At 41.9% G+C, this 25,199-nt stretch overlaps 4 non-coding genes and 12 pseudogenes across 4 annotated transcripts; all 16 read left to right on the forward strand.

Annotated features, from left to right (window-relative positions):
* The first annotated feature begins 13,594 nt into the window (after window positions 1–13,594).
* LOC136745747 (5S ribosomal RNA) lies at window positions 13,595–13,713 on the forward strand. The gene has a single exon (XR_010816179.1). It is a non-coding gene; the product is annotated as a 5S ribosomal RNA (ribosomal RNA).
* Window positions 13,714–13,922: 209 nt separating this feature from the next.
* Window positions 13,923–14,041, forward strand: LOC136745827 (uncharacterized; annotated as a pseudogene).
* Window positions 14,042–14,249: 208 nt separating this feature from the next.
* Window positions 14,250–14,368, forward strand: LOC136745802 (uncharacterized; annotated as a pseudogene).
* Window positions 14,369–14,587: 219 nt separating this feature from the next.
* Window positions 14,588–14,706, forward strand: LOC136745838 (uncharacterized; annotated as a pseudogene).
* Window positions 14,707–14,915: 209 nt separating this feature from the next.
* LOC136745826 (uncharacterized) lies at window positions 14,916–15,034 on the forward strand (annotated as a pseudogene).
* Window positions 15,035–15,254: 220 nt separating this feature from the next.
* Window positions 15,255–15,373, forward strand: LOC136745762 (uncharacterized; annotated as a pseudogene).
* Window positions 15,374–15,602: 229 nt separating this feature from the next.
* LOC136745935 (5S ribosomal RNA) lies at window positions 15,603–15,721 on the forward strand. The gene has a single exon (XR_010816228.1). It is a non-coding gene; the product is annotated as a 5S ribosomal RNA (ribosomal RNA).
* Window positions 15,722–15,937: 216 nt separating this feature from the next.
* On the forward strand, window positions 15,938–16,056 carry LOC136745808 (uncharacterized; annotated as a pseudogene).
* A 216-nt stretch (window positions 16,057–16,272) lies between these two features.
* LOC136745790 (uncharacterized) lies at window positions 16,273–16,391 on the forward strand (annotated as a pseudogene).
* Window positions 16,392–16,606: 215 nt separating this feature from the next.
* LOC136745751 (5S ribosomal RNA) lies at window positions 16,607–16,725 on the forward strand. The gene has a single exon (XR_010816183.1). It is a non-coding gene; the product is annotated as a 5S ribosomal RNA (ribosomal RNA).
* A 220-nt stretch (window positions 16,726–16,945) lies between these two features.
* Window positions 16,946–17,064, forward strand: LOC136745755 (uncharacterized; annotated as a pseudogene).
* Window positions 17,065–17,269: 205 nt separating this feature from the next.
* On the forward strand, window positions 17,270–17,388 carry LOC136745903 (uncharacterized; annotated as a pseudogene).
* Window positions 17,389–17,604: 216 nt separating this feature from the next.
* LOC136745789 (uncharacterized) lies at window positions 17,605–17,723 on the forward strand (annotated as a pseudogene).
* A 209-nt stretch (window positions 17,724–17,932) lies between these two features.
* On the forward strand, window positions 17,933–18,051 carry LOC136745876 (uncharacterized; annotated as a pseudogene).
* A 221-nt stretch (window positions 18,052–18,272) lies between these two features.
* LOC136745831 (uncharacterized) lies at window positions 18,273–18,391 on the forward strand (annotated as a pseudogene).
* Window positions 18,392–24,858: 6,467 nt separating this feature from the next.
* LOC136745909 (U5 spliceosomal RNA) lies at window positions 24,859–24,973 on the forward strand. The gene has a single exon (XR_010816203.1). It is a non-coding gene; the product is annotated as a U5 spliceosomal RNA (small nuclear RNA).
* Window positions 24,974–25,199: the final 226 nt, after the last annotated feature.

The raw sequence follows: 25,199 nt of genomic DNA on the forward strand, positions 1-25,199 counted from the left end.
TAGTAGAGAGAATACTACAGACACAGTGGAATCATTGAACAAAATCTGAAATGTATTGATGCAATACAATCAAATCACACCATAGGTTTCTTTGAATCCATGCAAAAATAATTAGCTACAAAAACGAACAAAACTACAGTAAAATGTCAACTGCAGTGTTCCTCACCTGGCTTAGTGTAAAAAGCAAAACAAAGGATTGATTACTGTACTTCTAAATTTCCATCAGCCCTGTGTTCAGGTTCAGGTTCTCACAACCATTTTTCACAAGAGGCATCTTGAAACTGAACATACCTGAACATACTCAGTCATCAGCTGCTTCACTCTGTCTGCATTTCTTTCAAAAGGCACACTATACTCTGTGCTACACATTGGTATGCAGTATACAGTCATTTGACAATTGAGAGTAGCCTAATGTTTAGTGCATGCTGAAGACTTGCCGCTTCTCAGTACGGACATTTCTGATGATTGAGGCCACAGTTGATCCTGAGTTGATTCTGAGGTTTGATTGAATCATTGTAGCTGCCTCAGTCATGGTCATGCCATGATTTACAACATGTTCTACAACTATTTCTCGGATTTCACTGGACACTATTTGCTGTTGCTGCCGCTGTCTGGTCCGTGGCCTTGTCCTCTACCACGTTCCCCCAACACCTCTCAAATGAGGCCCATGGCTGCCTCTCTGGTGAGGCCTAAGCCCTCCTCTATGACGAGGCCCACGACCACCTCTCAGAAGGGGTGCATGTCCCCTTCCATTCCTTTGACCACCACGTCTTCCTCCTCCCACTGCTTGACCTCTATTGTGACCTGGATGACCTGCCGGCTCCATGTTATCACTGTGTTGCTCGGGTGGATAGCACTCATTTCACTCGATACTCGTACCACAATGTGAAATCAATCATCAATAACCAGTTGGCAGTATTGGAATAGCAATTACAAGGGCCTGCATACATACAGTAATGTCAAATCTGATGTGGAAGAACAATCATCTTCAACCAGGTTGGAGCGTTAGTTGCAATGCCTTTAATACACGCAGCGTGGAGAGGAACAGTGACTCAAGAAGATCCCAAAGTCGCTCTGCCTTCATTTTAACAGTCAGAGCTTTTATACACAAAAATCAAAGAGCTGGTTATAATCAGAAAGTCATTACTATGTTATCTTAAAAGTTAGCTAAGCAGAATTTATATCATTATAGGACAGAGTTCATAGATCAACACATGGATTAGGGAGCAGGCACTTCAATCATACTGTTTGACATTGTCTCCAAGATTCTCATCGTAAATAACAAGCAGAAATCAAACTACCTTCTGGCTTGACCTTATCTTTCTTAAGTATACAAGAGAGAAAAACAGGTATTAGAGAAAGAATTTCTAACTTTCCTTCCACACTGAAAACATGGTGTGGAAAAGTGCTACATGATGATGAATGATGATGAAATATTACATCCATAGATAATGTAGTTCAACTGGCTCATGCTCCTCGGTTATTGGTGTCAATGGATCTCATTATCCTGAAACTTTCATGATCGAAACATGGAATACTGTTCGTCAGTTTCCATAAAACTATGAATTAAGAGTAATGCAACAGTCACTTATCATTTTGAGCAGCTGTATCAATTGATAGTTAGATCTTTGTAATGAAATGAATAGACAGTGATCTCAGATGTAATGTGTGAATTGCATTTTGAAATGGTAATACTTTGACGTTAAGTTGTATCATTTTAGTTCAATGAACAAATGATCTGAGGTTGATGTGTATTGTATCCAAGCAATTGAAAAATGTGCATTTTGATCATCGGGTGTGAGTTTAGTGTCTAGAGTTTTGAAAAATGACATCAAGGTTCTGAAATGAGTGCCAAAGTGATTGTAAAAAAGTGTAATATCAGGGGACAGTGGCTGTTACTGATCTGGCCTTCCGTGGCCTCTGTATTAATGTAACAGGTCACATTGTATGTGTACACTGATACTTGATAGTATAATATAGTACAAGTAAAAAACATACATAGGTATCATAGAAGTATTTTGCAGAAATGATTAAGGATACTTATCAAAATGGAGAGGAAATGCTAAATCCAGTCTCCCCAGGCTGAGCTTCTATTGCTACACCTGCTAAGTGGCTGCTGGCCCCACTATATGGATAGAGCCACACCAAGTACAAGAGTCTCCCCATTGCTATTTATATCTCCCTATCCAGTCTTCTATACGTGTCAGGTATACAAGTGTGTGTGTGTGTGTGTGTGTGTGTGTGTGTGTCTGTCTGTCTGTCTGTCTGTCTGTGAAAGTGTGTGTGTGTGTGTGTGTGTGTGTGAAAGTGTGTGTGAGTGTCTGTCTGTCTGTCTGTCATGTAACTTGCACATCTGTTAGGGCACCATTAATGCAGAGATGTACACATATTGTTTATTTTCCATATATATGTATGTATGTATGTATGTATGCATGTCCAATTGCTTTGACAATACAAATGCACTGAATTGAGACAGAGAGAGAGAGAGAGAGAGAGAGAGAGAGAGAGGTGCTAAGGCACATTTGTAACATAAATTAGGGAACATTTGAAACATGCTTAGGGAACATTCATAAGAACATAAGAACATAAGAAAGTTTACAAACGAGAGGAGGCCATTCGACCCATCATGCTCGTTTGGTGTCCATTAATATCTAAGTGATCCATGGATCCTATCCAGTCTATTTTTAAATGTTCCCAAACTTTCAGCTTCTACCACTTTCCATCTTGAATGCCTTGAAGCCCAATTTCCATTTGTTGTCCCCTGGTGCGTGTGTCCCTGCTGATCTGGAAAAGCTCCTCTGGTTTGAGGAACCTTTCATGATTTTGAAGACTTGGATCAAGTCCCCACGTAATCTCCTCTGTTCCAGGGTGAAAAGGTTCAGTTCCCTCAGTCTCTCCGAGTAGGACTTTCCCTTCAGACCTGGAATAAGTCTGGTTGCTCTCCTCTGAACTGTCTCTAAAGCAGCAATATCCTTCTTGAAGTGTGGTGCCCAGAACTGTACACAGTATTCCAGATGAGGTCTAGCGCATTGTACAGTCTTAACATTACTTAAATTCTACACTTTTGACGATATACCCTAGCATTCTGTATGCCTTTTGTATTGCTTCCCCACATTGTTTGGATGGAGAAAGTGAATCCACATAGATTCCTAGGTCTTTCTCATGCATTACTTCATCTAGATCTGTACCTCCCATAGTGTAATTATAGTGGACATTTTTGTTTTACTGCATGTATTACCTTGCACTTGTCCACATTGAATTTCATTTGCCAGGTGTCAGCCCACAACTGAATTTATCTAAGTTCCTCTGAATAGCATGTGCTGCCAAGATTGTATCTGCTAAGCCACCTATTTTAGTATCATCTGCAAATTTGACAAGGTTGCTAAGTATCCCAGAGTCCAGATCATTAATATAGATTAGAAAAAGCAAAGGCCCTAGTACTGATCCCTGTGGAACTCCACTAACAACCTCACTCCAGTTAGAAGTGACTCCTCTAATCTGTTTCCTATACATCAACCAGTTCATAATCCATCTACTTACATGACCCTGAATGCCTACAGCTTCCAATTTGAGGATCAGTCTTTGGTGTGGAACCTTATCAAAAGCTTTTTGGAAATCTAAGTATATCATATCATATGCTTTCACGTGATCTACAGCTGCAGTTGCATGTTCAAAAAAATGTATTAAGTTAGTAAGACATGATCTGCCTCGTCTAAACCCATGTTGACTATCTCCAAGAATATGGTTTTCATTGAGATGCTCCTCTATTTTCTGTCTAATCATTTTTTCCAACATTTTACAGGTGATGCAGGTGAGACTGATTGGTCTGTAATTTCCTGGCTCAGTTTTGTCCCCTTTCTTGTGGATTGGTATGAAATTTGCTGTCTTCCAGTCAGTGGGAACATCCCCTGTTCTAAGTGTCATTTGAAATAATCGAGTTAACGGCCTATACATAATTTCCCTCATTTCTTTAAGTACTGTTGGAAATATCCCATCTGGCCCAGGTGATTTGTTTGATTTTAATTCTGCTAGTCCCTTTAGTACCTCCTCCTCATTTATCCTGATCTCTCTTAGGGTTTGACTGGATTGATTGTCAACCTGTGGCATGTCATCTGTTTTTTCTTTTGTAAAAACCTCTGTGAAATACTCATTTAGAATATTTGCCACATCTTGTTCATTTTCCAAGATACCTCCATTTTTGCCCTTTATCTGTTTCACCTCCTCCTTAATTGACCGCTTGCTGTTGTAATTTTGAAAAAAGCTCATTGCATTGGTTGTAGCTCCAAGAGCTATGTTTCTTTCTATTTCCCTCTTTGCTTTCCTGATCCCTTTCTTAAGATCTCTTTGCAGCTCAACATATTCTATGTATTTTGTTTCATCACCATCCCTTTTGTATGTGCTATACAACATTTTCTTCCTCTTTATATTTTTTTGCATGCCTCTGGTTTGTATGTATGTATGTATGTATGTATGTATGTATGTATGTATGTGTGGAAGGAAAGTTAGAAATTCTTTTCTCACAACTGTTTTTCTCTCTTGTATACTTAAGAAAGATAAGGTCAAGCTAGAAGGTCAGGAGGCCATAAGGTAGTTTGATTTCTCTTTGTTATTTACAATGAGAACCTTGGAGACAATGTCAAACAGAATGACCTACGTGCCTGTTCACTAATACCATGTATAGACCTATGAACTCTGTTCGATAATGATATATGTTCTGCTTAGTTAGCCTTTAAGATAACATAGTAATGACTTTCTAGCATGTATGTATGCATGTATATATATATATATATATATATATATATATGTATGAATGTATGTATGTCCAATTGCTTTTGACAATACAAATGAATTGAGAGGGAGAGAGAGAGAGAGAGAGAGAGACAGACAGACAGACTGACAAACAGAAAAACAGACACACACACAAACACACACACACACAGAGCCAGCCAGCCCGCCAGCCAGCCAGCCAGCCAGCCAGCTCAGCGATGACATCACGAGCCTCTCTCAGCTGACTGCTATGACATCACAGAGCACGTACATTCCGTTGCTTGCCGTCTGTCAACCACTCAGTCACTGCCAGCCAGACTGGCTGGCTGGCTGGATGTGGGGGCTGCTTGCTGCTGCTGCGTACCTTAGCAAGCTTATTTGCTTGACCGGCCTTCCTACTCCTCTGCCCACATGCCCACCTATGCCTCTACTCCAAGATACTTATACAATAGAAAAACTATGGTAATAATAATATAGCCCAAGACAAAAAATATTAATCTTTCTAGACTGTATTAAAGTTCAGCACTTCGGAAAAATAGAATTATTTTGTATTTCAATAAAACAAAAATTATTACTGGTATCCACACACCCAACCAATGTAAATGTCACGGACGGTGTTAATTAGCTCCTTAATCACCATTACTTATTATATTTATATTTCACTTCACTTTATGCAATATGGCTTGTGTATTTTGTTTGGTTCTATATTGCCATTATTTTGTGTGTTGATTATCTTTCACTTTATTGTTTAATTTGTTATTCACTTAGTATTATTTTGATTGTTTGCACGCGTGCCTTATTATTTTTGTTTCTTCTTTCTTTCACAACTCACCTGGGTCCACCTGCACTCTTCACACGCGTCCCCACTTAATCACCCTGCCCTGGGAGAGGAGAGGATTATCTGCTGTAGTCCACTTTCCAATGTGGGAGGTCTCTGCGGCTCATATCTCATTCAATTATTTATTCATTTATCCTACATCAAGTTTATTTATTTTCCCACGTTTCATTCAATCACCATCAGAAGCTCTCTGTGCTAAAAGTGGCAGCACATTTGTCTCACACACATCAAACTCACCTTTTCCTGCTTCCCAAGCCTTATCAACTTACTCAGACCCTCGTCAACTTACTCAAACCCTCTTCAACTTTGGTTAACATTGCTCTGCATTCTAACAGCTATTCTTTCTCCTATTCTTAATTTCTTACAAGAAATGTATTCAGGTTTTTTTATCAATATGTTTTATTTATATTTATACAGATGTCACTCCATTATTCGTTTATTGAAGTCATATATGTACCTAACAAAATATTAGCCAATAGGCCATTGATCTCAATAATGATTCCCATAATCCTAGGACACCTTCTCTTTTACTCTTCCTTTCCATTCTTACTTTTCTCCTGTAAAGCATTTTATATTACTTGAGCTTACTTATTCTATAGTTGTAATCTTATACTTCTGCGGTATCTTACCCTTTTCCTACATCACTCATCTTAAAACCATGGTCTACTTTGACTTTCATTTCAGGTATTATATGCTAGGCACCAATAACCAAACATTTTCTGAAAGACTGTAACATGTCACCAGACTGTTTACATTCTCCTGCTTTCACAGGCTGTCAGGGCTGCACCAGGCTCTCTTCTAGCCTTTCGTTTCCTTGAATTTGACTTTTGACAGAGCTTGTCCATAACATGATGTTTAACAAACAAATTCTGGTTCTTCTTGTGGAGACACCATGACTATTTATGTATTACTATTATTATCCATCTGTTTATTCAATGTATATTTTGGATTACTTTTCTTATAATAGTCTTTCTTTCTGATTTCTGATGCTTGAGGCACTCTGTATAGAGCCAAAGATCCTCATGAATATGATAAATCTGTTGTTACATTTTTAAATATAATTCTAAAATGATTGCCAAAACATAGACATTTACCTTATATCACCTTCAAACTATACATATTCATAAACACACAAAGCACATACACATTGATATCTAAAGATAATTCAGATATCCGATCTGTGGCATGTTTTATTGACCCTGCAGTGTCTCAAACAGCCCTTATAACTTATTATTTAAGCTTATGATTATTTAGAATAAAATGTCAAATAATCCCACTCGATTATTTCATTATTTCACTATCTCAGTTTTCTTGATCCATTGTGAAAAAGTTCTGTTATTTCCTCCTCATCTGTAGAGGCTACATTAGCCCACTCCCCGGTCTGATATTCTCGTAGTAACTGTATCCAAATGTTGGGCGGACATTTAGCCTTCACAATGATGTGTACATCGTGCGGGTGAAGGAGGTGAATAACCATCTTTTCATCTAGAATATCCCAAAAAGTTGTGTTACCCTGGTTTGGTTTTAATTTTGGGAGGGACACCCATATCATTTCTTTTTCTCCTGGGGAGAAGGGGACATGGGTTTTAGTCGTATAGACTATTGATTGACCTTCCTCTTTACTCTGTCTAGTTTTGACTTGCATGGGTGCAGCTGGGACCGTTTTCAGAGCGGTCAGATCTGGATACAATGTATTATTATAACCAAAATCAGTGATTGATTTATATTCCGGATTATATGGGGGAGGAGCGCTAGCAAAACCTCCTTTTTCATATTCCCATGCTTTGCGATCTAAATCATCCCAATCGGGCCTGTCGTCCTCGGAGTGATCTGTGTCGCGACGCGCTGCTAACACGGCAGCACATCGCGCACCTACACCTTCACCTTTTCTGACCACTTTTCTTGCCCTTCTAATTTGCCTTGTAGTTCTATTAATTCTATCGTATTTTTCACAACTTCTTCTCTCAATTCACATTACTGTTTATGATGATCTTCCATTTCTGTTATTTTCTTTTCTTGATTCTCACCAACCTGACACAATATCACAATTCCTTTCTCTGTCTTATCTGGTTGTTGTTGCTTCCACCAGTCCCGGTGCTCCTTCGGAGACCAGTCTTTCTCCCAACTTCCTTCCAACATTTTCTTCTCTACATTCTGTTTTTTTATTTCTCAAAAAACCAATAATGCTGGTGTCACTCACTGTGACGATTTATCTGAAATATTACATTATTATATATTATTTTATGTATATATATTATAATAAAAACAAACACTCCAGTAAGGTACGGACACCCGTACATGACACTGGCTAAGGTAAGGGAACCCATAAACAACCATAAGCACCCCCGGACCTAGGACAGACTGTAACTTGCTAACTTGCTAACTTGCTAACTTGCTAACTGTTTTGTTTGCTTCACATCGTTTGCTGCTAGTTGCATGCCAAACGAGTTCGTTCTGTCCAAAATATAAGCTTTTTTCTTCTAATAAACTCAATAAAAATACAGTGCACTAGCAACTATTTCCCTTTCAAAAGTTGTAGTCCCGTTTCAGTTAAAACAAAATGTGTTCTTCAAACAAAGAAAATACTTGTGTTTCTTTTCCCTCTTTACCTGCTCTTATCACAAAGCTTCTCAACACAATCTCAGGTGCAGGTGCACTCTGCGCTATCCTTTGCCCGAGCTTTGTCCAGGAAAACTCACTGTAGCCATCTTAGTTCAACACGGGCTCTCCTTACCTGCGAGTCACACGGGTCCAGTTCACTTTGCAAGTGAACAGTCTCTTCTCAGAAACAATAAGGAAACTTGGAAAGAAACACAATCCCAGGTCGGTGTTAAAAAAAAGTTCTTTGTTTTCATATTAAAAGAAAACATTTGTATTTTCTCTGCACACTTCACAGCTCCAATTAGCACACTCAACTAATCCCTGCCCCCCTCAGAACCGTCACTAAAGAAAGGTACTCACAGTCATTTTAAATATGACATCCTGTAGTGTTTCATTTCAAAATATGATCTTATTATCACTTGAACCAAATAAATCCTTTGACCCACTAATACCAAATTACAGTTATGGGGGCCACAGATGTGATTTGAAAATACGATCTTCCATGTCTTTCTGTTGTGTTTTGACCTGGGGATCTGTAATTGTCCAAGTGGCTACTGCACATGTACTTATTTAATATTAAATGTGTTATTTAATTAGGCTTGGTTCTGGTGAGCATGTACAAGACGTCAGCTTTTTAAATAACTGTGTGTATTGGATCATACACATTTTAGAAATACTCTCTCAAACTTCCCGCATTGGTACCTCACCAGGGAGGTAGAAAACAGCAATAGCATTGAAAAAGTGTGATTGTAGTTCTGCTCTTCTGCAATATATTTCTACAATATCTTTAACATCTTCTTTAACATTGTTTTAAAGGCTGGGACCAATATGGTGGAATATCTCCAACACACGGACATTGAGAGACTCGACCCCTTTGTGCTGCTGCTCAGAGACCAACTCTCAGTTGTCTCTGAGTAGGCTATGGATCAACTTCCTTTCCTAATATGAAGGAGACCATGGATACAAAACCTATGAAAAACAGGTGATTATTGTTATTCTTCTCATTATAAACTACTTAATACATCTCTCCCATAAAGTACAACAGGATAGTGGTGACGTCATTCAGGATTGGATTGCCATTGGTCAAAAGCCCTCTGAGAGAAATTGTGTGGCGACACTCCACACTCTTAGAAGAAATTGTTCTGCACAGAACCATAAAGGGTTCCTCGAGTAATCGCTCTGGTGGATCCCTTTATGGTTCTATGTAGAACCCCTTCAAAGGGGTTACATGAAGAACCCCCAAACATAGCGTTCTACACAGAACCATTCGTTTTAAAATGTTATATATAGAACCCATTCAAAAGGGGGACACGTGCTATACCTGAATTTGTTTTCCAAATACAATCTTTAAAAAATGTATGAGTTCATATATACAAACACACATACACAACGTAGAAATCGCACTACTAGTGAAGTAACTTCATTTACATTATATGCCACAACTCCTCAATTTGGAACGCAAAAACAAGACATCTGATGTAAAAGTGTAAACTAATTACGAACAGCACTTTTGATTTTTATCTTCAATTCAGGGGCTACTTATTCGAACAGTAAACTGTATTCTCTCTTCAGAGTGACTGGAATGTTTTTGCCTACATTCAACTTAAATATGAAAGTTTCCAAAAACGGCATAGTTTTCTTTAAGGCTATTCAATGCCAAACACAAAATTCTCTCTGCTTTCAGTGCTTGTCCTTCAGCACAATTACACAGGTTCATGATGTTCTCATTTCAATACATTGTTTTCTTATTTAAACTATTTGACTTTGAGCTTACATTGAGAATAAAATCACTTTTGCAAGTAAAACCTGGCCAAGAAAGGAAGCAGCACTACAATAAAACAATACACAGAATACAAAGCAGTTCCTTCAAAAGTGAAAGTGATAAAGAGTGATGTCTGTCAGTAAATTACGTTGAGATACATATTGGTTATTTTGAATTAGGAGTCCAACTTCAATAACTTCTATTAACAAGCCAAAATACAGATCAGAATTACGGGTAATTGAAAATAATATGTAGCGCCTAGGTAAGCTTGGATGTGTTCAGAGAAACACTAAAAACGGACCTTCCTCACACCCGTCTTGTTGAGGTGGACGTGGTCATACAGGTGATGTGGCTGGATGTCTCAGTGGTGTGCCAGGTGGACGTTGGGGAGGAGGGCACATCTTCGGGACACTTCTGCGTTGATGGCCTGGATGATGTGCAGGGGCACGTCTGTGCGGGGCAGCAGTGTGGAGATGGAAATTTTGGCAGTTGGGAATTCCTCTGTGGCTTTCGTTGCTACCTGTCTCAGGGCTGAGGCCACATCGCCCCTGCGGGCACTCAGGTCGTTAGTGCCGGTGTGGATGAGGATGTGTTTGACTTGGCAAAGCCTCCTCTTGGAGAGCAGCTCCAGGGCTCTCTGTGCTGTGGAGCACCAAAGCTTTTTCACTTTTCGCCCAGGGAAGAGGCGCCTCTCAACCAGGAACTTCCCATTGGATTCGCTCAGAATGACCACCTCTGCGTTGACCTGCCACTCCGGGTTTGCGTCGGGAGTGGTGGGGGCAGCGGGTGTGTTTTGGGGGAGTGGCGTTTCAGGGGGTTGTGTATTAGTGGCAGGTCTGGTGATAGTGGGTGTGTCAGGAGTGGTGGGGAGTGTGGGTGGATCAGTGGGTGCGTCAGGGGTTGGAGGTGTTGTGGGGTCAGTGCAGTGCAGTCTCTGTGCTCCAGTGATGTGTAGCTCCTCTCTTAGCTCCTCCAGCTGGCTCTGCAGGCTCCTCAGCTAGCTGTGCTGGGGTGTCCAGGTCAGCTCCTCCCTCGCTCTGCGCAGCTCCGTCCTCAGGGTTTGGCTCTGCTCCTCCAGGTCTCTCACTGCTGCTCTCAGCTCATGGATCTCAGCCTTGTGCTGCATCTTTAGTCTGTGCATCTCATCCCGGAGCTGATCACACAAGGAGGTCTGGGCCAGGGTGCTCAAGGTCTGCTCCCTGAACTCCGCAAACTCCAGCTCCAGCACTGATAGGCATTCCTTTAGTGTTTTAATGTTGCTAGAGAGTTTTGGGGAGACAGGGGGGCAGTCTGTGGGAGATGGGGCACTGTCTGGCTCCGTGTGGCTGGGGGCAGACTGCAGGGTGGCCGGCTCTGGCTCTTGTTTCTCTACCTCAGTCTGCTGCTTTGAGGTGTGGAAGCCGAGAGCTAATTGGTCCAGGCTGCTCTCGCTGCCCTGCACCATGATGGTCCCGTTGTGGTATACATTAAAAGTGAGCATCACACTGTCTGTGTCTTTCTCTACCAGCACTGAGATCTGCCTGCCTCTGCTAATGCCCCTCTTGTTGTTATTGGGGTATGTCTGGCACAGGGTTTTGTGAAAGGCGGTGTAGAACAGTAGATTGTTCTTGACCCTGTTTTCTCCTTTACCGGTGTAGTCTAGGATGAGGGTCTCAGGAGATGCTCTCATCACAGCTTGTTTGTAGTCCTTCTTAGCCTGTGCAGAGCGAATGTCTTCAGGGTATCGGATTTCAAAAGGCAGCTCTGCAGTCAGACTGCTGTTCGATAGATTTCTATCAGTCTCAGTGGCAGTTGGGCTCTCTCCTACTGTCACTCTATTCAAATCGGAGCTCTGCATTTTCATTGGCTGAGTCAACTACTGAGAATGCTTATTTATTTTATTAATACATATTTTTTTGTTTAATTATTTGTCTCTTACCTCCAATTCTTGTCTTCAGCTTTTCTTTTCTGACTTTTCTTCCTGAACTGTCTCTCTGCTTTCTTCTTTTTGTGTTTCTCTTAAAATTATTATTTTTTGAATACTTTTTCTTCTGGATTTCTATTCCATGTCTTCTGTGTATGTTTATAGTGCTATATATTCATTTGTAAATCACAAATTAAATCCGCTTATGTATAAAAACAAATGTTTTTTAGGAGCTCATATTCCTCTCTCTCTCTCTCTCTCTCTCTCTCTCTCTCTCTCTCTCTCTCTCCCTCTCTCTCTCTCTCTCTCTCTCTCTCTCTCAATTCATTTCATTTGTATTGTCAAAGCAATTGGACATACATACACATACATACATATACACTCACCTAAAGGATTATTAGGAACACCTGTTCAATTTCTCATTAATGCAATTATCTAATCAACCAATCACATGGCAGTTGCTTCAATGCATTTAGGGGTGTGGTCCTGGTCAAGACAATCTCCTGAACTCCAAACTGAATGTCTGAATGGGAATGAAAGGTGATTTAAGCAATTTTGAGCTTGGCATGGTTGTTGGTGCCAGACGGGCCGGTCTGAGTATTTCACAATCTGCTCAGTTACTGGGATTTTCACGCACAACCATTTCTAGGGTTTACAAAGAATGGTGTGAAAAGGGAAAAACATCCAGTATGCGGCAGTCCTGTGGGCGAAAATGCCTTGTTGATGCAAGAGGTCAGAGGAGAATGGGCCGACTGATTCAAGCTGATAGAAGAGCAACTTTGACTGAAATAACCACTAGTTACAAACGAGGTATGCAGCAAAGCATTTGTGAAGCCACAACACGTACAACCTTGAGGCGGATGGGCTACAACAGCAGAAGACCCCACCGGGTACCACTCATCTCCACTACAAATAGGAAAAAGAGGTGAGACATTCAGATGGTAGAGTCAGAATTTGGCGTAAACAGAATGAGAACATGGATCCATCATGTCTTGTTACCACTGTGCAGGCTGGTGGTGGTGGTGTAATGGTGTGGGGGATGTCTTCTTGGCACACTTTAGGCCCCTTAGTACCAATTGGGCATCGTTTAAATGCTACGGCCTACCTGAGCATTGTTTCTGACCATGTCCATCCCTTTTTGACCACCATGTACCCATCCTCTGATGGCTACTTCCAGCAGGATAATGCACCATGTCACAAAGGTCGAATCATTTCAAATTGGTTTCTTGAACATGACAATGAGTTCACTGTACTAAACTGGCCCCCACAGTCACCAGATCTCAACCCAATGGAGCATCTTTGGGATGTGGTGGAACGGGAGCTTCGTGCCCTGGATGTGCATCCCACAAATCTCCATCAACTGCAAGATGCTATCCTATCAATATGGGCCAACATTTCTAAAGAATGCTTTCAGCACCTTGTTGAAGCAATGCCACGTAGAATTAAAGCAGTTCTGAAGGCGAAAGGGGGTCAAACACAGTATTAGTATGGTGTTCCTAATAATCCTTTAGGTGAGTTCATCGTAGCTCTTAATACTCTCTTTCTGTCTGGAGGAGATATAATTGAAGAATTGTACACGTACCCGGCTACTTTCAAAACCCATTACTGCACTGATATTTTTCCCTCCATTTTTCTTTTTCTTTTTTTTTTTTTTTTTTTTTTTGCTGGAAGTTCCGTCAATACCCGCCAGCCTTTAAGAGACATCATGCAGCCAGGCCTCTTGGCTTGCGGCCACATTGTCCTGAAAGCGCCCGATCTCGTCAGATCTCGGAAGCTAAACGGGGCAGGGCCTGATCAGTACTTGGATGGGAGACCTCCAGGAAATACCTGGTGCTGCAAGCTTTTAACGTCTCCTGGGAAACTTCATCGTAGCTCTTAATACTCTCTATCTGTCTGGAGGTGTTATAATTGAGGAATTGTACATGTACCCAGCTACTTTCAACAGCCTTTGCTGCACTGGTATTTTTCCCTCTATTTTTCTTTTTTTTTTTGCTGGCAGTTCCGTCAATACCCGCCAGCCTTTTAGAGACATCATGCAGCCAGGCGTCTCGGCTTGCGGCCACACCATCCTGAACGCGCCCGATCTCGTCAGATCTCAGAAGCTAAACGGGGCAGGACCTGGTCAGTACTTGAATGTGAGACCTCCTGGAAATACCTGGTGCTGCAAGCTTTTACAACTCCTGGGTAACTTCATCGTAGCTCTTAATACTCTCTATCTGTCTGGAAGAGATATAATTGAAGTATTGTACACGTACCCAGCTACTTTCAACACCCTTTGCTGCACTGGTATTTCTCCCTCCATTTCTCTTTTTTTTTTTTGCTGGCAGTTCCGTCAATACCCGCCAGCCTTTAAGAGACATCATGCAGCCAGGATCTCGGCTTGCGGCCACACCATCCTGAACGCGCCCGATCTCGTCAGATCTCGGAAACTGAATGGGGCAGGGCCTGGTCAGTACTTGGATGGGAGACCTCCTGGAAATACCTGGTGCTGCAAGCTTTTACGTCTCCTGGGTAACTTTATCGTAGCTCTTAATTCTCTCTTTCTGTCTGGAGGAGATATAATTGAAGAATTGTACACGTACCCGGCTACTTTCAACACCCTTTGCTGCACTGATATTTTTCCCTCCCTTTTTCTATTTTTTTATTTTTTTTTTTTGCTGGAAGTTCCGTCAATACTTGCCAGCCTTTAAGAGACATCATGCAGCCAGGCCTCTCGGCTTGCGGCCACACCGTCCTGAACGCGCCTGATCTTATCATATCTCGGAAGCTAAACGGGGCAGGGTCTGGTCAGTACTTGGTTGGGTGACCTCCTGGAAATACCAGGTGCTGCAAGCTTTTTACGTCTCCTGGGTAACTTCATCGTAGCTCTTAATACTCTCTTTCAGTCTGGAGGAGATATTATTGAAGAATTGTACACGTACCCGGCTACTTTCAACAGCCTTTGCTGCACTGATATTTTTCCCTCCATTTTTCTTTTTTTTTTTTGCTGGAAGTTCGTCAATATCCGCCAACCTTTAAGAGACATCATGCAGCCAGGCCTCTCGGCTTGTGGCCACACCGTCCTGAACGCGCCCGATCTCGTCAGATCTCGGAAGCTAAACGGGGCAGGACCTGTTCAGTACTTGAATGTGAGACCTCCTGGAAATACCTGGTGCTGCAAGCTTTTACGTCTCCTGGGTAACTTTATCGTAGCTCTTAATTCTCTCTTTCTGTCTGGAGGAGATATAATTGAAGAATTGTACACGTACCCGGCTACTTTCAACACCCTTTGCTGCACTGATATTTTTCCCTCCCTTTTTCTATTTTTTTTTTTTTTTTTTTTTGCTGGAAGTTCCGTCAATACCCGCCAACCTTTAAGAGACATCATGCAGCCCGGCCTCTTGGCTTGCAGCCACACCGTCCTGAACGCCCCCGATCTCATCAGATCTTGGAATTTAAACGGGGCAGGGCCTGGTCAGTACTTGGATGGGTGACCTCCTGGAAATGCCAGGTGCTGCAAGCTTTTTACGTCTCCTGGGTAACTTCATCGTAGCTCTTAATACTCTCTTTCTGTCTGGAGGAGATATAATTGAAGAATTGTACACGTACCCGGCTACTTTCAAAACCCATTACTGCACTGATATTTTTATCTCCATTTTTCTTTTTCTTTTTTTTTTTTTTTTTTTTTTTTTGCTGGAAGTTCCGTCAATACCCGCCAGCCATTAAGAGACATCATGCAGCCAGGCCTCTCGGCTTGCGGCCACACCATCCTGAATGCGCACGATCTCGTCAGATCTCGGAAGCTAAATGGGGCAGGGCCTGGTCAGTACTTGGATGGGTGACCTCCTGGAAATACCAGGTGCTGCAAGCTTTATACGTCTCCTGGGTAACATCATCGTAGCTCTTTATACTCTCTTTCTGTCTGGAGGAGATATAATTGAAGAATTGTACACGTACCCGGCTACTATCAAAACCCTTTGCTGCACTGATTTGTTTCTCTCCATTTTTCTTTTTTCTTATTTTTTTTGCTGGAAGTTCCATCAATACCCGCCAGCCTTTAAGAGACATCATGCAGCCAGGCCTCTTTGTTTGCGGCCACACCGTCCTGAACGTGCCCGATTTCGTCAGATCTCGGAAGCTGAACGGGGCAGGGCCTGATCAGTACTTGGATGGGAGACCTCCTGGAAATACCAGGTGCTGCAAGCTTCTTACGTCTCCTGGGTAACTTCATCATAGCTCTTAATACTCTCTTTCTGTCTGGAGGAGATATAATTGAAGAATTGTACACGTACCCGGCTACTTTCAACTCCCTTTGCTGCACTGATATTTTTCCCTCCATTTTTCTTTTTTCTTCTTTATTTTGCTGGAAGTTCTGTCAATATCCTCCAGCCTTTAAGAGACATCATGCAGCCAGGCATCTTGGCTTGTGGCCACACCATCCTGAATGCGCACGATCTCGTCAGATCTCGGAAGCTAAACGGGGCAGGGCCTGGTCAGTACTTAGATGGGAGACCTCCTGGAGATACCAGGTGCTGCAAGCTTTTTACATCACTTGGGTAACTTCATCGTAGCTCTTAATACTCGCTTTCTGTCTGGAGGAGATATAATTGAAGTATTGTACACGTACCCAGCTACATTTAACACCCTTTGCTGCACTGATATTTTTCCCTCCATTTTTCTTATTTCTTTTTTTTTTGCTGGAACTTCCGTCAATACCCGCCAGCCTTTAAGAGACTTCATACATCCAGGCCTCTTGGCTTGCGGCCACACCGTCCTGAACGCGCCCGATCTCGTCAGATCTCGGAAGCTGAACGGGGCAGGGCCTGGTCAGTATTTGGATGGGTGACCTCCTGGAAATACCAGGTGCTGCAAGCTTTTTTCGTTACTTGGGTAACTTCATCGTAGCTCTTAATACTCTCTTTCTGTCTGGAGGAGATATAATTGAAGTATTGTACACGTACCCGGCTACATTCAACACCCTTTCCTGCACTGATATTTTTCCCTCCATTTTTCTATTTTTTTTTTAAAAAAATTTCTTGGATGTTCCGTCAATACCCGCCAGCCTTTTAGAGACATCATGCAGCCAGGCCTCTAGGTTTGCAGCCACACCGTCCTGAACGCGCCCGATCTCATCAGATCTCGGAAGCTAAACGGGGCAAGACCTGGTCAGTACTTGGATGGGAGACCTTCTGGAAATACCTGGTGCTGCAAGCTTTTTAGTCTCCTGAGTAACTTCATTGTAGCTCTTAATACTCTCTTTCTGTCTGGAGGTGTTATAATTGAGGATTTGTACACGTACCCGGCTACTTTCAACACCATTTGCTGCACTGGTATTTTTCCCTCCATTTTTCTTTTTTTTGCTGGAAGTTCCGTCAATACCCGCCAGCCTTTAAGAGACATCATGCAGCCAGGCTTTTTGGCTTGCGGCCACACCGTCCTGAACGCGCCCGATCTTGTCAGATCTAGGAAGCAAAACGTGGCAGGACCTGGTCAGTATTTGGATTGGTGACCTCCTGGAAAAACTAGGTACTGCAAACTTTTTACGTCTCCTGGGTAACTTCATCGTAGCTCTTAATACTCTCTTTCTGTCAGGAGAAGATACAATTGAAGAAATGTACACGTACCCGGCAACTTTCAACACCCTTTGCTGCACTGATATTTTTCCCTCCATTTTTCTTTTTTCTTTTTTTTTTTGCTGGAAGGTCCGTCAAAACCCGCCCGCCTTTAAGAGACATCATGCTGCCAGGCGTCTCGGCTTGCGGCCACGCCGTCCTGAACGCGACTGATCTCATCAGATCTCGGAAGCTATACAGGGCAGGGCCTGGTCAGTACTTGGATGGGTGACCTCCTGGAAATACCAGGTGCTGCAAGCTTTATACGTCTCCTGGGTAACATCATCGTAGATCTTAATACTCTCTTTCTGTCTGGAGGAGATATAATTGAAGAAATGTACACGTACCCGGCTACTTTCAACACCCTTTGCTGAACTGATATTTTTCCCTCCATTTTTCTTTTTTTATTTGCTGGAAGTTCCGTCAACACCCGTCAGCCTTTAAGAGACATCATGCAGCCAGGCCTCTCGGCTTGCGGCTACACCGTCCTGGACGCACCCCGTCTCGTCAGATCTCGGAAGCTAAACGGGGCATGGCCTGGTCAGTACTTGGATGGGAGATCTCCTAGAAATACCAGGTGCTGCAAGCTTTTTACGTCTCCTGGGTAACTTCATCGTAGCTCTTAATACTCTCTTTCTGTCTGGAGGAGATATAATTGAAGAATTGTACACGTTCCCGGCTACTTTCAACACCCTTTCCTGCACTGTTATTTTTCCCTCCATTTTTTTATTTTTTTATTTTTTATTTTTTGCTGGAAATTCCGTCAACACCCGTCAGCCTTTAAGAGACATCATGCAGCCAGGCATTTCGGCTTGCGGCCACACCGTCCTGAACGTGCCCGGTCTCGTCAGACCTTGGAAACTAAACGGGCCAGGGCCTGGTTAGTACTTGGATGGGTGACCTCCAGGAAATACCAGGTGATGCAAGCTTTTTACGTCTCCTGGGTATCTTCATCGTAGCTCTTAATACTCTTTATCTGTCTGGAGGAGATATAATTGAAGTATTGTACACTTTGTCTTAGGGACAGTCTGGCTAGCAGTGACTGAGTGGTTGACAGACGACAAGCAACGGAATGTACGTGCTCTGTGATGTCATAGCAGTCAGCTGAGAGAGGCTCGTGATGTCATCGCTGAGCTGTCTGTCTGTCTGTCTGTCTCTCTCTCTCTCTCTTTCTCTCTCTCTCTCTCTCTCTCTCTTCCTCTCAATTCAATTCATTTGTATTGTCAAAGCAATTGGACATACATACATATATATATATATATATATATATACATACATACATACATCCATACATGCTAGAAAGTCATTACTATGTTATCTTAAAGGCTAACTAAGCAGAACATATATCATTATAGAACAGAGTTCATAGGTCAACACATGGTTTTATGGAACAGGCACGTAGGTCATACCGTTTGACAATGTCTCCAAGGTTCTCATCGTAAATAACAAACAGAAATCAAACTATCTTCTGGGCTGACCTTCTAGCTTGACCGTATCTTTCTTAAGTATACAAGAGAGAAAAACAGGTGTAAGAAAATAATTTCTAATTTTCCTTCTACACATATATACATACATACATACATATGTAGCGTTATGTTGGGTGTATTTGGATAAGAGCATTTGGGCTCTGAGCTGAAGCACTGATCTAAAGAAGACCTCTCCCCCCCCAAAGTTATCAGATTTCCTTAGCTCATCAGCTTGGAACTGGTTTGCATCAAAGTGACAGTTTTGGGGAGGATGGCACCGAGAAGAGGCCAAATAGTTTGGAATTCTGCTATGAGATGTCTGGAGAAAGGGGCCTGTAGGTGATAAAAACTCTTTGAAGTGGATGAGAGCCGAAATCCCGACATAGAGCTACGAACCCAGGCCAACCGGCATTTCCAAAAGATGGCATGGATTGACATCAGTCATAAATAAAGCCTCCCTCCAATAGGACACTGGGGGCTGAAACCGAAATCCAATCTCAAGAACTCAGGGACCAATCACCTACTGATCTGACAGACTATAAGGAACAGCGGACAGTCTTTCTCTCTCTCTCTCTCTCACCTGAACCAGAAACTCGCTGCCACAGCTCAACCTGTAGCTCTGTTGCCAGAACCGGAATCAGAAACCAACCAAGTCTTTGCCGGCAACAGAAGAGTTAAACTATGAGAAGGAGATTGAGCGAAGAATTATTTTAAAGGACTTTATTAAATAAATAACTTCACAGACCCACCTGATCAGTGGAGTTTTACAGCTGGACAATTGACTAAGTCGACTGAATACGAAAGTGTCAGTCACTTAAATAGCTATTTGAGTCTTAAGAAACTTGACCCTTGGAACAAACAGGGCCCTGCTTTCCTCAAAGACTTCGTCTTCAAGTAACTACGGTGGAACCATGCTTACAAAGAAGATTTTGTGCACAACCTTGGAGCCTTCAAACCAATGGAAAATCTGTTTGGAAACGACTCTACATTCCCGAAACCCCAACTTCCAGGTGCATCGACTGAGTGGAAGTTCTTGGACAAAGCCGAACCGGACTGCCTTTGTTCCAAACCACACGGACCTCGTGCCGTGTGCTGTTATCTGAGCCCGAAGCCAGAGAGGCCTCTCTGCGACGAAGTTCACATAAGTTTAACAGTTTGGAGTTTGTGATTCATGACATTTGAGAAATCAATTAGAAATGTTAATCTGTGATTCATAACTCTAGAATGTGTAATATCATTTAGTTTTCTTAAATATAAATGTGAGTTGCATTAAACTGTTTTGTTGATAATTTTAGAAATAAAATCTGTCAACGCCGAGAAATATCTTCTCATTCCTGTTTAACTGTTTAGTCTGAAATTGACACAAGTTAATAGACATTAGATTATTGGTGGCCCTGCCTATCCTTAATCATTGAATAATAATCAGTTAAGGGAAATTGTGGTAACAAATAGGATCTTTCTCGGCACCTAAACGTAAATGAGACTGATATATATATAACGAGAAGTTACCTGACATAAATACTAACCTGCGTAGTTATTTAATGTCTGACTAATAATACTAACGAGAGACTCACCTTCGTCTTACTAACCGGTATTGTAGTCAATGTGTTTATAACCTTTTTTGTTTAACGATTTGTTAAACGGAATGTACGTGCTCTGTGATGTCATAGCAGTAAGCTGAGAGAGGCTCGTCATGTCATCGCTGAGCTGGCTGGCTGGCTCTCTGTGTGTGTGTGTGTGTGTGTGTGTGTGTCTCTCTGTCTGTCTGTCTGTCTGTCTCTCTCTCTCTCTCTTACTCTCTCTCTCTCCCTCTCAATTCAATTCATTTGTATTGTCAAAGCAATTGGACATGCATACATACATACATATATATGGAAAATAAACAATATGTGTACATCTCTTTCTGCATTAGTGGTGCCCTCACAGATGTGCAAGTTACATGACAGACAGACAGACAGACACACACACACTTTCACACACAGACAGACAGACACAGACACACACAGAAACACACACACATACTTTGACAGACAGACAGACAGACACACGCATATTATGGGTCTTTGTTGGGTAGTGAAATGGGTAGCATCAGTCGCAGTGTGGGTAATGTCAGGGAGCCAATCATAGTCCCCGTTATTTGCATATTCTGGGAAAAGCAACTAAACACGTTTAGTCATGTATTTGTCCATAGTTTACACATGAGATGAAAGAGACAGTATGACGTATTGAGCACCTGGGATTCCTCATGTGTATGTGAGGGGCAGAGGAACCGGATCCCAAGTGTGCGTCCCAGGTGCTATAGGTTTCAAAGCATGCAGGGGAATAGGCACCCCACCCTGACACTTAAAGAAGACTGGATAGGGAGATATAAATAGCAATGGGGAGACTCTTGTACTTGGTGTGGCTCTATCCATATAGTGGGGCCAGCAGGTGCAGCAATAGAAGCTCAGCCTGGGGAGACTGGATTTAGCATTTCCTCTCCATTTTGATAACTATCCATAATCATTTCTGCAAAATACTTCTATGATACCTATGTATGTTTTTTACTTGTACTATATTATACTATCAAGTATCAGTGTACACATACAATGTGACCTGTTACATTAATACAGAGGCCACGGAAGGCCAGATCACTAATAGCCACTGTCCCCTGATATTACACTTTTTTACAATCACTTTGGCACTCATTTCAGAACCTTGATGTCATTTTTCAAAACTCTAGACACTAAACTCACACCCGATGATCAAAATGCACATTTTTCAAAACTCTAACACTTTTTTACAATTGCTTGGATACAATACACATCAACCTCAGATCATTTGTTCATTGAACTAAAATGACACAACTTAACATCAAAGTATTACCATTTCAAAATGCAATTCACACATTACATCTGAGATCACTGTCTATTCATTTCATTACAAAGATCTAACTATCAATTGATACAGCTGCTCAAAATGATAAGTGACTGTTGCATTACTCTTAATGCATAATTTTATGGAAACTGACAAACAATATTCCATGTTTCGATCATGAAAGTTTCAGGATAATGAGATCCATTGACATCAATAAACGAGGAGCATGAACCAGTTGGACTACATTATCTATGGATGTAATATTTCATCATCATTCATCATCATGTAGCACTTTTCCACACCATGTTTGCAGTGTGGAAGGAAAGTTAGAAATTCTTTCTCTAATACCTGTTTTTCACTCTTGTATACTTAAGAAAGATAAGGTCAAGCTAGAAGGTCAGGCCAGAAGGTAGTTTGATTTCTGTTTGTTATTTACGATGAGAATCTTGGAGACAATGTCAAACAGTATGATTGAAGTGCCTGCTCCCTAATCCATGTGTTGATCTATGAACTCTGTCCTATAATGATATAAATTCTGCTTAGCTAACTTTTAAGATAACATAGTAATGACTTTCTGATTATAACCAGCTCTTTGATTTTTGTGTATAAAAGCTCTGACTGTTAAAATGAAGGCAGAGCGACTTTGGGATCTACTTGAGTCACTGTTCCTCTCCACGCTGCGTGTATTAAAGGCATTGCAACTAACGCTCCAACCTGGTTGAAGATGATTGTTCTTCCACATCAGATTTGACATAACTGTATGTATGCAGGCCCTTGTAATTGCTTTTCCAATACTGCCAACTGGTTATTGATGATTGATTTCACATTGTGGTACGAGTATCGAGTGAATTGAGTGCTATCCACCCCAGCAACACAGTGATAACATGGAGCCGGCAAGTCATCCAGGTCACAATAGAGGTCAAGCAGTGGGAGGAGGAAGACGTGGTGGTCAAAGGAATGGAAGGGGACATGCACCCCTTCTGAGAGGTGGTCGTGGGCCTCGTCATAGAGGAGGGCTTAGGCCTCACCAGAGAGGCAGCCATGGGCCTCATTTGAGAGGTGTTGGGGGAACGTGGTAGAGGACAAGGCCACGGACCAGACAGCGGCAGCAACAGCAAATAGTGTCCAGTGAAATCCGAGAAATAGTTGTAGAGCATGTTGTAAATCATGGCATGACCATGACTGAGGCAGCTACAATGATTCAATCAAACCTCAGAATCAACTCAGGATCAACTGTGGCCTCAATCATCAGAAATTTCCGTACTGAGAAGCGGCAAGTCTTCAGCATGCACTAAACATTAGGCTACTCTCAATTGTCAAATGACTGTATACTGCATACCAATGTGTAGCACAGAGTATAGTGTGCCTTTTGAAAGAAATGCAGACAGAGTGAAGCAGCTGATGACTGAGTATGTTCAGGTATGTTCAGTTTCAAGATGCCTCTTGTGAAAAATGGTTGTGAGAACCTGAACCTGAACACAGGGCTGATGGAAATTCAGAAGTACAGTAATCAATCCTTTGTTTTACACTAAGCCAGGTGAGGAACACTGCAGTTGACATTTTACTGTAGTTTTGTTCTTTTTTGTAGCTAATTATTGTTGCATGGATTCAAAGAAACCTATGGTGTGATTTGATTGTATTGCATCAATACATTTCAGATTTTGTTCAATGATTCCACTGTGTCTGTAGTATTCTCTCTACTAGTCCTTTTACAGTGATGTATTTATGTGTAGTACCATAATGAAACATGTATCACATATTTTGTACTACAATATTTAATGATTGTACGAACAACTACACAGTGAAACTATCGGTATCTTCTGTGTGGGTGATCTAAATAAATGTTACTATGGTATTTCATGATAAATGAATTATTTGAACCAACAAGTCTGCAAGTGCAAGGTTTCTTTAAAGATATGAATGCACAATGCAATGTTTTGAACATTGGACAGCCTGTGTTACAAGTGATGACCGTTTTGAGTTTTGTGTCTAGAGTTTTGAAAAATGACATCAAGGTTCTGAAATTAGTGACAAAGTGATTGTAAAAAACTGTATATTCATCCTATTTAATGTGCTCTTTTAAAATGTACTTTTCTTTTTTATGTTGCCATTTCTGTTCTACCAATGTTTCAGTTGTTAGCCAAAGATTGACAGAGTACATCTCATACACACAGGCCAGACAGCAAGGATTTCTTTTTGAAATTCAATTACAAATGCTGCATGAACTCATCAATACGATTAGAGCTCCTGAAAGCAATATAACTAACTCACTCTACAGCATCTCATTAGCAGTGAAAAGAAACCAAGAAAGTTGGGACAGTCGACTGTTTACCACTATGTAACATCACCTTTTCTTTTAATAACACTTATTAAGCACTTGGGCACTGAAGACACCACTTGGTTAAGTTTAGCAAGTGGGATTTCCCCCCATTCATCCATTATGCATTTCCTCAGCTGCGCAACTGCACAGGGCCTTCGTTGTCTTAATTTGCACTTCATAGTGCGCCACACATTCTCAATTCGGAGACAGGTCAGGACTGCAGGCAGGCCATGCTAGCACCCGCACTCTCTGCCTACGCAACCATGCGCTTGTAATCTGGGCAGAATGTGGTTTGGCGTTATCCTGCTGAAAAATGCAGGGATGTCCCTGGAAAAGACGATGTCTGGATGGCAGCATATGTTGCTCCAAAATGTGTACATCTCTTTCTGCAAAAATGGTGCCCTCACAGATGTGCGAGTTACATGACAGACAGACACTCATACACACTGTCACACCCACACACACACACACACTTTCACAGACAGACACACGCACACACACTCACTTTCACACAGAGACAGACACACAAACACAGAGACAGACACACACACACTCACTTTCACACAGAGACACACAAACACATACACTTTCACACAGACACACACACACATACATACATACATACATACATATATAAGGAAAAGAAACAATACATTTAAAAATCACAAAAAGATGTAATAAAGTACAGAAAATCTAAATGTAATAAAATGTGATCTTTAACACACAAATATGTATGGCTGGTCGGATGCGTCTTGGACTCGGGTTCCTCTTCATTACGTATAATGCTTTTGCCTTTTGCTATAGCTTTCCGTGGAGGGGATCGTGGGTGAGTTTGTACCATTCTTGGGAGGCTCTGCCTTGTTGGGGCGGAGCTGTGATCCAGGTGAACAGCAGATCGGACATAGGTGGGCATGTGGGCGGAGGAGGAAGGCCGGTCAAGCAAATAAGCTTGCTAAGGTACGCAGCAGCAGCAAGCAGCCCCACCATCCAGTCAGCCAGCCAGTCTGGCTGGCAGTGACTGAGTGGTTGACAGACGGCAAGCAACGGAATGTACGTGCTCTGTGATGTCATAGGAGTCACCTGAGAGAGATGTTT

Source organism: Amia ocellicauda, unplaced genomic scaffold (assembly GCF_036373705.1).
Source record: "Amia ocellicauda isolate fAmiCal2 unplaced genomic scaffold, fAmiCal2.hap1 HAP1_SCAFFOLD_93, whole genome shotgun sequence".
In the NCBI taxonomy this organism is placed as follows: Eukaryota; Metazoa; Chordata; class Actinopteri; order Amiiformes; family Amiidae; genus Amia; species Amia ocellicauda.